Here is a 13,170-nt window from a genome sequence, read left to right on the forward strand (position 1 = left end):
AGGTCTAGGCAGCCCTCAGGTCTTCAAGCCCAAGACAGAAAGTGCACCCTGTATCTCACTCTGGGAGGACAAAACCCATTTGCAAAGCTGTAAACTTGGGTGGTGTCTCATGACAGCCACTTGCTGGGGACTCTAGAGCCGCTTATATCTATTTACTTAAGTGTTAATTGTACATTTCTGATTTACCACTGTCCTACCAAAATAGGAATTTGCTTTCTTATTTAAAAAAAAAAAATGAATGAAGGAATCAACTAACTATAAATATCTGAAATTCTTAGGTATGATTTTTGGCATTTGTAGACATTAGTTGTTTGCCAGGAGCAGAATATGTATGCTGTCATTAGAAAGAGTGTCATGAAATGAATATAATTGATATTTAATGTGAATATAAGAAATACTTGTTTCCAGTATTACACCAAACACATAGAGTTTTCTATATGGATTTTAGGGATGTGTTGCAAGGATTTTGAGAGCTGCCTCTCTGTGCTTTGTCCTTCAGGAAGAAATCCCTGACCTGGCCCACCCTGGCTCTTCTCTTGACTCCTAGATCACATGGTGTCAGTATCCCTCATAATAGCCTGTACTCATCTGATCCCAAGTACTGTAAATGAGCTGGCATTTGCATACCAGGCTCATCTTAGCAGATTCTAAGTTCCTGGAGGGCAAGGAATTTGTTACAGGATGACACATAGCCATTTGACTGAGTTCTTCCATCCTTCTTTTTCATGGCTTTCCTACAAGACCCTAAACCTTTGTCTGCATTACAACTATGGCAAATATCCATGCTGGATTAATACAAATGCCCACGCTAGGCAGCTGTCTCCTTCACCCATAGCCTATTCACCACAGATGTTATCTCCTTAAAACACACGCACACACACAGACACACACACACACACACACACTATGGAATGAATCCATCTACTTCTTTATATCTTCATTGCCACAACTTTATCCAACCGCCATCATCTCTCCTAGGTCACTGTAGTAGCCTTCCAGTTGGTTTCCCATCATCCATTCTGAAGCCCTTCCATCAAAGAGCTTCTGCTCTTTACACAGTGGTGTTACATTTTCAAAATGCAAATCTGATCATATCACTCCTTACTTAAAATTGTTCAATAGTTTCCTATTTACCGTTCAAGAAAGACAACACTTTTCCTATAGCCTAGAAGGTCTTGCATGGGCTGACCCGACTTGCCCCTCCAGCTTGTCTTATGTATAATAAGCTCCCCTTTGTCTCTGACCCCCAGTCCAATTGGTCTTCTTCCAGTTCTTCGCTGCTTTCCTCTGCCCCTGGGATCTTACACATGCTAAGTCTCTACCTGGAAGGCTCTTCCAATCCCCTTCACTAAAATCTCCTATTCATCATTCTCTGTTAAATCAACACTTCATGAGTGGAACATTCCTTAAGGTCCCTTGTGTATGGATCACTTTGCCATGCACTTGTCCTTAAGATTTCCACAGTTTGTTATTAAGCAATTATTTTTTGAGCATTTGTTTAATGTCTTTCTTTCCTACAAGGCTGAGGTCTGTGAGGGTATATGCCAAATCCATTGTATTTGGATCCAGTTTTTATTCATCATTATGTCTGCTGCACCACATCTAGCATATGGTAAACTGTTTCGTAAATATTATCTTAAAATACAGAAAGAGGTCAGGTGTGGTGGCTCATGCCTTTAATCCCAGCACTTTGGGAGGCCAAGGCAGGAGGATCACTTGAGGCCAGTAGTTCAAGACCAGCCTAGGCAACATAGCGAGACCCTGTACAAAAATTAGCCTGTCGTGTTCCCAGATACTAGGGAGGCTGAGGCGGGAGGATCACTTAAACCCGGGAGTACTTGGCTGCAGTGAGCTGTGATCAAGATACTGCACTCTAGCCTGGGTAATAGAGCGAGACTTCATCTCTTAAAAATAAAATCATAAATAAAATATTAAAAAATAAAATGCATAAAGAGGGGAAAGAAGGAAGGGAGGGAACAGAAAGTAGGAACAGAGTAAAGAAGGTGGGAAGGAAGTTGAAAGATTGTATTTATTCATTTATTTATTTATTTATTTTTATTATACTTTAAGTCCTAGGGTACATGTGCAGAACGTGCAGGTTTGTTACGTATGTATACATGTGCCATGTTGGTGTGCTGCACCCATTAACTCATCATTTACATTAGGTATATCTCCTAATGCTATCCCTCCCCCTCCCCCCATGCCACCACAGGCCCCTGTGTGTGATGTTCTCCTTCTTGCGTCCAAGTGTTCTCATTGTTCAGTTCCCACCTATGAGTGAGAACATGGGGTATTTTCTGTTCTTGTGATAATTTGCTGAGAATGATGGTTTCCAGCTGCATCCATGTCCCTACAAAGAACATGAACTCATCCTTTTTTTATGGCTGCCAAAAGATTGTTAAAACACCAGTTCAGGTGCCTACTTTTAAAACTACTCGAGTACTTCCACACTTACTACTTAAAATTGCTTCTTTTGCTGTGGAATTTGCTAAAATCAGTTTCTTTTAATATCTTCCTTTGGACTACATGCTGTGTATAAAATTAAATGTTTGTCATGTAGATCCTCTTATTCAGCCTGACTCAAATATCCAGCTGCCTGCTGGATACCTCCGCCTGGATTTCCCACCAACCAGTGTGCGCAATACTTAACTCATTGTATCCCTTTCCCTCAAAACTCTGATCTCCTTCTCATTGCAATACCCTCATTAATGACTTTACATCCCACTAGGAGCTAGATTCCTTGCTCGCTGACTGGACATCCAGTCAATCACCAAATCCCACTGATTTGCCCAACAAATATCTCACCTACCTCTCTATTCCTGCTGCCATCTTGCTAGTGCAGTCACTTATTTTGTCTCACCTGAAGGATTGCAGTAATCTAATTGGCCTCTGAGTTCCAAATTTGGGAACCTCCAGCCCAGCCTCCCCTGAATTGCCCCCAGAGTTCTTTCTTGAATGTGCAAATCTTATCATGTCAGTTTCTATAGATAATTCATCAATGACTGGCTATTGCCCTTGGATTAACAGGGAAACATAACATGGCATTCAAGGCATTTTGTCCCCCATCCCATGTCTTGCTCTCCAGCCTTAATATCTTATTGCTTCTTGAACTCCAGTCACACGGAGCTGCTTGCCCTCTCCGCACCAACCACATGGTGCTGATAGACACTGCCATGCATTTATGCATCATGTTCCCCTGGCCTGAAATGCCTCCACCCCAGCTGATCTGGCAAACTTCTCATCCTTCAAGTGCAAATGAAGTTATTCTCTTTACACTTGCTTTGTTCCTTGTGACAGGAATGGGGCAGGAAGTCTGGTTAGAGGTTACTGATATGATCCAGCTGAGACTAGGATAGTAGCTGGGGAAAGGGAGCAGAGAAGGCCTAGGACATGCTCTAAAGGTAGAGTTTTCAGGACCTGTCGATGGGTTGGATATGGGGGTGAGAGGAGGGGAGGGATCCAGGAAGAATCCTAATCAGAGTAGGCAGCTACCACAGCAGGAACAAAATTATAAGGAAAAATAATCATATACGCATTATCCACTTCAATAACTATCAGCTCCTGAGTCAATTTTTTTCCCTTTGTGCTCTTACCTGCCTCTTCCCCCTGCCCACCTTTACACACATAATGGATTATTTGGAAACAAATCCCAGACATTTCGTAATTTCATCTATAAATATTCCAGCCCCATCTCAAAAAGACTCTTTAAAAAACATAACCATAGGTTGGGCATGGTGGCTCAAGCCTGTAATCCCAGCACTTTGGGAGGCTGAGGCGGGTGGATCACCTGAGGTCAGGAGCTTGAGACCAGCCTGGCCAGCATGGTGCAATCTTGTCTATACTAAAAAATACAAAAAATTAGCCAGGTGTGGTGGTGGGCACCTATAATCCCAGCTACTCAGGGGGCTGAGCCAGGAAAATCTCCTGAACCCGGGAGGCGAAGGTTGTGGTGAGCCAAAATCGCACCACTGCACTCCAGCTGGGAGACAAAGTGAGACACTGACTCAAAGAAAAAACACACACACACAGCCAAAAAACATAGCCAAAACATAACCATATAATATCACTGCTAAAAACATTAATGAAGAAAGAACAAATGAAAAAATAATAATAGGACTTCATATCACCAGGTATACATTTAGTGTTTACAGTTTCCTGCTTGTCTTATTTTTTCCAATTTTTTTTGTTGTTGTTTGTTTGTTTGAATTGCGATCTAAATTGTCCTTGTATATTGATTCATTGCTGTGTTCCTTAAGTCTCTTTTAACCCCCATCATCTCTTCTCTTCTTTCCCTTCCCTTCTGTTCCCTTCTCGTCCCTCCCTTCCTCTCCCCTCTTCTGCCCTCCCCTCCCCTCACCTCACCTTCCCCTTTCCCCCTCCCCTCCTCTCCTCTCCTCTCCTCTCCCCTCCCCTCTCCTCCCTTCCCTTCTCTTCCCTTACCTTCCTTTTTTCTCCCCCACGTTTTTTCCTATTTTGTTGTTTTCATTAGTATTGTTGCTGTGTTAAAGAAACCTGAATGTTTGTTTCATAAAATATCAGAAATTATCTGATTGCTTCTTTATGGTGCTGTTTAACCTGTTCTTGTGTCTCCTCTATTTCCTGTGAATTGGCTTTACAAGACACAGGGGTTTTGTTGTTTTGTTGCCTTTGGAAGGGGACAGCAAGATTGTTTCATAGATTATGTTTTATACCTCCATCAGCAAGTTCATAACGTCTTGTAATCTCTATTTTTGTGGCATTAACAGCTGTTGATGATTATTGCCTATATCTGTTCATTTATTACAGGTTGCAAAAATGACAATCTGTAATAAATATTCTCATTATATTATTTTTCTCTTCACACGTCAACTTGAATGTTCTGTAAAGAGAAAATTTTCCCCTTCCCGCATTTGGCTACCGTGGGGTAAAGTTTATACAGAATAGGTAGGATATATGCTTTATTTTTCCCTGTACATACCTGTTTTCAAATAATGAGGTGTTTCCTGGCATCTTCCAAAGGTGTGCTTGTTACTTTTATAATTAATATTATTAAGAGTTTATGTGTTAAATTTGTTTTATATGGTGATTGCAGTTATTGTATTTTACAACATTTAAATTGTTCAATCTTTGACCAGTGGAAGCCTGATCAAGTCAGCTCTGGACTACTTTTGACATGGCCCTGATTGTCTTTGATAGCTTCCTTGCTTTTAATATGTTCCAGGTTCGTCTTGTATATATCCCACCCCAGACCTGGAATCAGCCATTTCTCTTAGGATTCCTGGTTCCTTTTAATGGGAAATATTATTTAGAGACCACATTCTGAGCAGTAAGTGTGCTCATTGCTTCTGGGCTGGATATTATTTATAGTGGACAAAGATAGAAAACATAAGTTTTTAAACAAAATGATTAATCCAATCTGATTGTCCAATTCAAATTCAGGACAACCATGTTTTTACTTTACATCATGGACCTTACATCCATAAATATCTCCCTTCTTCTATGCTGAAAATCCCGATTCTAAATAATTCCAATGTAATTACTACTTTGCTATATCCCACACAACACACAATCAGCCTCAGAGTAATTATACAAAAACTGTGATAACAATATGGCTAATGAAAACATTTCAATTTTTTTTCTCTTTGTCTTTCAGATATATCCCACCAAGGATGTACAGTCAAATTACTGTGTTGTAGAATTACTTAGAATCGTTCCTCTGTGTGTAGCTATACCACCAACTGCTTATATAGTTAGGTTCACTTGCTTTATTTTGCTTTACATTTTTAGTAATTCATTTTTAAATTAAATTTAATTTATCGTTATAAAATTATTTACATGATTACAAAGTCAAACTGACAAAACAAGAGCTATTCAACGTGCAGCATCCCCTCTCTTCCCTCTCTTTTCCTATAAATAACAATTTAAATATATGATTTATCCTTTCCCTTTTTATATAAGAAAATGTGTTGACATACTTTTCTCCTTTGTGTCATTCTTATTTGGTATATCCTGCCCAGTGATGACCTCATGGTGACAAATACAAGTCTTTGTATTGGGCTTCTGGCTGTAAGTACCAGATAAGGACAGCAAACGAGTATTTAATAGATACCTGCGGATTCTCACTCCTCTCTCTCATATGCCACAGCTGGTCTGTCAGGATATAACTTCAACTCCAAAACCTGACCCCTTCTTACCACCTCACTGCCACCATCATGGCCCAGGGAGATCACCTACTGCTAGGATTATCACAGTGGCCTCCTTACTGTTGTCCCTGTCTCCCCTGCTCCGTGACCTGTGCTTTGTTCTCAATATAGCAGTCATCAGGCCCAGGAGAGCAAGGATCTTCTCATGGTGACCAGAGCATTAGTTCTTCCTCTGCCATGTCCCGATGGCTCTGGAAGTAAGAGATGATGAGGGCCATGTGGTACTTCTTTCCATCAGGTAGACAGCTGACAGATATAATAAGTGCTTGCAGTTTATATAATGTTTATTGTGTTAATATAAACCTTGCATATATCAATTAAGTCCTTTAATCCCTACAGCAACCCAGCGAGGATGGTTTCACAATTTTCCTAATATTAGAGATGAAGCCATTGAGACACAGACAGATTTCAAAATTGCTTACAACCAAGCAGTTCACAAGTGGTAGAGTTGGGATCAGGATCCAGGAAGTTTGGCTCTAGAGTCCATGCTTTAAGCCAATGCTGTCCAATAGAACTTTCAGTGATGAAGGAAATATTCTATATCTGTGCTGTCCAATCTGGTCGCCTCTAGCCACAAATAGCTATTGAGGACTTGACGTGTGGCTAGTTCAACCAAGGAACAGAGGAACTTTTTTTTTTGAAACAGAGCTTTGCTCTGTTGCCCAGGCTGGAGTGCAGTGTGCTATCTCGGCTCACTGCAACCTCTGCCTCACGGGCTCAAGTGGTTCTCGTGCCTCAGCCTCCCAAGTAGCTGAGATTACAGGTGTGTGCCACCATCCCTGGCTATTTTATTTTATTTTATTTTTTGTATTTTTAGTAGAGACAGGGTTTCACCATGTTGGCCAGGCTGGTCTTGAACTCCCAGCCTCATGTTTATTTGCCTGCCTTGGCCTCCCAAAGTGCTGGGATTACATGTGTGAGCCACTGCACCTGACCAGGAACTCAGTTTTTAGTTGTATTTAGTTTTAATTCATTTCTATTTAAATGAGAACACATTGTAACATGTATTAGACAGCTCAGTTCTAAACCACTATACTATTGTGCTTTTTAGATATGACCAGAAGAGTGGCACAGAGTTATTTAACTCTTAGTTGCAACTGTTGTTTAAATCCAAAGATACAACATCTTTATGGGATTCCGGCTGCCACCTGTGAATTTGAAGTCTTCTAAACAGTGCCATCCATAATCTATGAAACATATGCCTCTCTAATGTCAAAGCTCTGTTAGACCAAAAACAGTTATCCAAATACATTATGTTCCTGTTTATTGAAGGAAATGGAGGACCAAAGTGTTCTAACTCTAATTTGTCCTTACTTAAGAGCATAATTGTGTAAGATAAAAATAAAAGCTAATCACAAGAGGTAGAGCATGACATTGCAGATTTAGTTGAAATTTACGAGTTATATTTCTATTGATTTTTTTCATTGTATTTTTTTATTTTGGAAAATTGAAAATGTATAAAACTATTTTTAAGAAGAAGAGGAAAGAAAAATCCAAGAAATCTTCACCAACAGGAATTAATCACTGGCATATTTGAGTCAGTCTTTTTTCCTATGTATATAATATTTTTTAAACTGTATGAATTAATTCTTCACTTTTTAAAAAACAAAAAAGAAAAGCACATTATTGACTTAACCCTCCCCCTCCTTGTCTATCACATTAATCACGGTAACTCTCCTTATTCTCCAGAAATAGACACTATTCTGAACTTAGTGTGTATGCCTTCAGCCCATTTTGTAAACTTTTACATGTGTATTCACATATCTTTAGAAACACGTAATATTGTTGATGTGGGAACTTTTTAAAAAACATTTCTGTAAATGATATCACACTGTATGTTGTTCTGCAACTTCTTTCCACTTGTCATTTTTGAGCTGTGTGCATTTTGATAGATTTACATCTAGAGTCATTCTATAACTATTATATCCTAAGAACACACCACAGTTTATTCATTTCTTGCTGGTGGATATTTAGGTTGTGTCAGTTTTCCATTATTTCAAATTATGTTGCAGTGAACATCCTTGTACATATCCCCCAGTGCATCTGTGCAAATATATCTCTGTGCAGATAATTTTAAGATTATAGAATACGCTCATCTTCAATATTACCAGGTACTTCCAAAGTACCTCCAACATGGCTATGATGTAGACTCCCACCAGCAGTGTATGAAAGTGCTCATTTCCCCACACTTACACCAAACATCTGATACCAACCAACTTAAACATTTTGCACATCTGAAGTAAGTAGCTTATTGTGGTTCCATTTTGAGTTTCCATAATTGCTAGTGAAGTTCAACATCCTTCTATGTTGATTGGCCGTTTGAATTTCCTTTTCTCTGAAATCCTTGAACCTATTATTTATGCTTCTTCCTTTTGAGTTGCCTGTCTTACTGACTTGTAGGAGTTCATTATCATTTCTGGTTAACAATCTTCTCTTACTAGGCATGTTGCAAATATTTACTCCCTATGTATAGCTTGTCTTTTAACCTTTTTTATGATGTATTTTGTCATGCAGAAGTTTTAAGTTTTAGATTTAATGATGGCTTCCAACAGGCTTCTCTCGTTCTTGTTGAACTGATTACAAGCCTTGTTAAATCTTCATGTGTTAAATTCTAGGAAAAGAGAGGAGGCTCGTGTGTGACTTGCTGATTTATTGGCTGATTGCCATTTCTCAGAGAAAAATATTTTCTTGTGCATATTTATAGCATTTCCTTAAGGAACAAAGTCCGTTTTTATATCATTGTGAATGTTTTGTTGTGATGGTAATGATTTTTTGATATCTAACAATAAAATGTTGACAGGGGTAAAATCCTTGCGATAGCTTATAAAGCAAGAATTGATTTTGCTCTTCATTGCACACTTTTTGAAAGTGTATATTCATGGCTCTTTTTCCTGGATTTTTCTAGTTATTTGGATCTGCTATCTATAATTATACTGAAAATGAATTTCATATGTTTAAAAATTATTTTAGATATCATCTGTCTTCAGGCAGAAAGCATAGCAGACTGGAGGCAGTCTACCAGCTTTAAATCCCAGCTCTCTCACCTATTAGCTGGAAACCTTAAGCAAACCACTTTAGTTTTTTGCTTCTCGGTTTCTTAATCTGCAAAATGGGGTATGTGTAAAATAATAGTGCAAGTGTCATGAGACTGCTGTGAAGATTAACTGAGTGGTAACACATCAGAGGGTCCTGGAGCAGTGCTTGGCATAGAGAAAACAGTCTACAGGGCCTGGCAGTCATTGTCCTTCAACTACCTTAAGATCCATACGAATGAGGAGAAACACTGTAGATTTAGTGCTCTCTGGAAAGTATATTCAAATCAAAGAGCTGCTGACGTCTCTAATTGTCATTTCATATGCCATTAGTGACACCAAAAAGTAGATGAATATAGATAATGCCGAGCACAACTGATCTATACGAAACTATCATTTATAGATTCTGCATCACACACTTTCAGCCACCCAAGCTCAGTGCTTTCTTACTACAAACACTTAAAAAATAAGTTAAAAACAGACACACACACACACAAAAAAAAACTCAAAAAAGATATATCCTTGAACCACAGCTCCAAAAGTCTGGCCCATCACAAGTATGATGGTAGAGTTATCTGGGTGAGAATGTGTTTGACCCCACCTGCCCCAGGAGTCCACGAAGCTCTGTGAAGGCCAAGGCCGTGTCCATGCCAAACATATATTGGTGGAATTCAGTCATTTCTAGGTGCTTAGCATCAGGTGGGTGCCGCCTTCATTCTTTGTTTTAACTGACAAATAATAATTATATATTTATGGGGCATAATGTGATGTTTTGATATATGTGTGCAATGTGGAATGATTGGTCAAATCATGCTAACAAATCCATCACCTCACATAATCTTTTTTTGTGGTGACAACACTTAAAATCTCCTCTTTTAACAGTTTGGAAATATACAATGCATTATTACTTATTATAGTCACCATTCTGTGCAATAGCTCAGTAAAGCTTATTCCTCCTGTCTGACTAAAATTTTGCACCCTCATCTCTCACCTTTTTCCCTCCAACCCCCTTTCCCAGTCTCTGGGAACCATCATTTTGCTCTCTGCTTCTGTGAGCTTGATGTTTTAGATACCACATGTGAGAATTACAAGTTAGATCATGTGGCATTTGTCCTGTGCCCGGCTTATTTCATTTAGCATAATGTCCTCCAAGTTCATCTCTGTTGTCAAAAATAACATAATTTCCTTCTTTTTGAAGGCTGAATACTATTCTATCATGTACACACACGTTTTCTTTATACATTCATCCAATGATGAACACCTCGGTTGCTTCCATAACTCAGCACTGTGAATTCTGCAGTGAACATAGAAGTGCAAATATCTCGGTGGCACACTGAGTTCAGCTCCTTTGGATCTCTACCCAGAAGTGGGATTGCTGGCCCCATGGTAGTCCTATTTTTAGTTTTCTGTGAAACCTCCATGTTGCTTTCCATCATGGCTGTGCTAATTTGCATTCCTACCAACAGTGCACAAGGGTTCGCTTTTCTCCACAGCCATGCTAACACTTGTCTTCCATCTTTTTTTGTAGTAGCCATTTTAACAGGTGTGAGAGAAAGGGGCCCCTTTGTTCTTTCCAAACGTTTTCATGTGTTCTTACCCCCGCCCCTGGCTGGCTGGATGCCGGGATCAGGGCGTGTGAATGCTTTCCACAGCTTCCCAGGAGTGCTGGGCTCAAAGTGGGAAGAACTGAGTTTGAGGCCCGGTCCCTTACTAATGAACCAATAATTAATATAACCTCTCTGGCTTTAGGGAGTCTGGGGGACATATGGTCATTAAAGATTGAGTGAAATTAAGATGTGAAATGATGTAACAAAGTGGGACTTTAAATAGTGAAAGCGGAATTTCACCAGAAACTACTTTGATAGCCACAACTAGATGTTAAAATGAAAACTGATGCATACATAGGACAGAACATGAGCCACATTATTTTATTTTTGCATTTCTGCACTCTCTTCTTACTTTGGTAAATCATTTTGAAACAAGCACCCCCCACCCTGCAGCTCGTCCATTCATGAATGATGCAATATTGAGCTATGATATTTTCAGAAGTGTTTGCTAAGCATTGGCAGCTTAACTGAAAGCATCCTCTTTATTTTGCTCTTGCTATTGCATATGGGATCACTGCTCTCACCTGTTAACCCCTAGCAGAAAATCCGCCTGCTGAACAATAGCTTGCAAACGCAGCGTGGCACTCAGTGCCGGCATAAAGGAGTCAGCGAGCAGGGCGTTGGGTCAGCCTGCTGTTGGGGGCAGGCTGTTTTTGTTGGCACATCCCTTTTGTGAAGGATGTAGTCCTTGTTCTACCATCTGTACCAGGCTGCACACCATCTATTTATTTGCTATCCTTGAACTAACGGGGTATTTTTCCCCAGCCATAAATGGGTTGGTGTGAGAGAAGCTTCTCCTGCTGAGGGACTCACTTCTGCACTGCATCCTCTTTGTTAATCTTCTGCAAAATAAGGCAGTTTTCTGTTGAAGAGAAAGCAATCATTAATTTTTCATAAGAGCAGCAAAGTTGTGAATAGCAGAGGACCTCTTGAATAAAGAGCTTAGAGGTTCCAATGAGAGACGAATAACAAACCCCTGGGGGGAAGGAAAAAGTATATCCTTTTGTATACTATTTATCATCAACCCCCTTCCACGCCCCCACCCCCCCATCATCCACCGTTAGGAAGGAAGAAGCCATTTATGCAAGCTAACAGTCCTTCAAACCTCATGAACCTTAATTTTAATCCTTATCAGTGCCTTTTTAAATGAATAATACAGTGACCTTCAGCTTTGTCCTATATTATGTGAGGTTGATTCGTAAAGACTGCTTTGGTTTTTTAAATTAAGGCAGAAGCTATATGTATTCTACTCAATTCTAGCATTAGTGCTGTCCCAAGTGTGGCATTTATGTTCTTTTGCTTCTTCAGTATAAATAAATATCAAAGTAGGAAGACCAGTGTGAATTCTACAAGGAATAATAAACTAAAATAATATGGCATTGATTTTGTTCAGGATGTCTAAGTGTGTTTTTATGATTGTGTATGTTTATAGCTTTTTCACACAAGTGACATGAATTCTGGGCAATTAAAAAGGACATGAATTTCAAGGCATTTAGGAAGAGAATCTGTTTTCTAATAGCTGTGCCTTTTACCAAGTTGTGATTTTTGAGAAAAGCATTGTCGATTTCAGACCTCCACCTTGAAAAACTGGCGAGTTATTGCCATTTTGTGTTGTTTTACAATATTATTACCATGAGACCACATTAGAGAACTTTATTTTGGCTGCTAAAGTGCCATATGTGGATATAACAATCTAATAAAGAAACAGAGAAAGATTCCTTTACACTGCATGTGTATTATCTTTTTGAGTTTCTTCTGACCAAGGGTTCTTAGACTATAGCTTTGAGTCGTCTTAGTGAGGTCTCAACCCTTCCTACTGTTGCGGGAGGCATGGGGCCCAGGAGCTGTGAGCCTTGGACAGTCACAGAGGCAATTCATTTACAAATGGGAGGGGAGCCCAACGTGGATGGCTTTCCACATGATGAATTTATGACAACTCATGTTCTCGCGAATTTCAGTAAACTAACAGACAGTAACAGACCCTATGCTGCTGGTCTAACTTCTCTATCCCCTTCTCTCAGTCCTTCTTAGATCATTAGTGTTATATTTTTACCAACTTTTTGTTGCATTACATAAATTACTCAAGTATTATTTAAATTACTCAAGTAATACATAAATATCAGCCCCTTGAAAAAATTAAAACATTACAGATAAGTTAAAAATCACCTTGAACCCCTACCGCCATAAAAGTTCCTATTCCCCCTCCTCTCCTCAATACCCTCCACCTTCCCAGTAACAACTACCAGTTTAGTCTGAATCCTCTGAAATATTTTTTATACATTTAAGCACAGTACTGTGAATCTATAGCACTAAACAACTAGATAGCATTGTTTTTAAAAGGCTTTTTCC

Source organism: Trachypithecus francoisi, unplaced genomic scaffold (genome assembly GCF_009764315.1).
Source record: "Trachypithecus francoisi isolate TF-2019V2 unplaced genomic scaffold, Tfra_2.0 Lachesis_group10, whole genome shotgun sequence".
Taxonomy (NCBI): Eukaryota; Metazoa; Chordata; class Mammalia; order Primates; family Cercopithecidae; genus Trachypithecus; species Trachypithecus francoisi.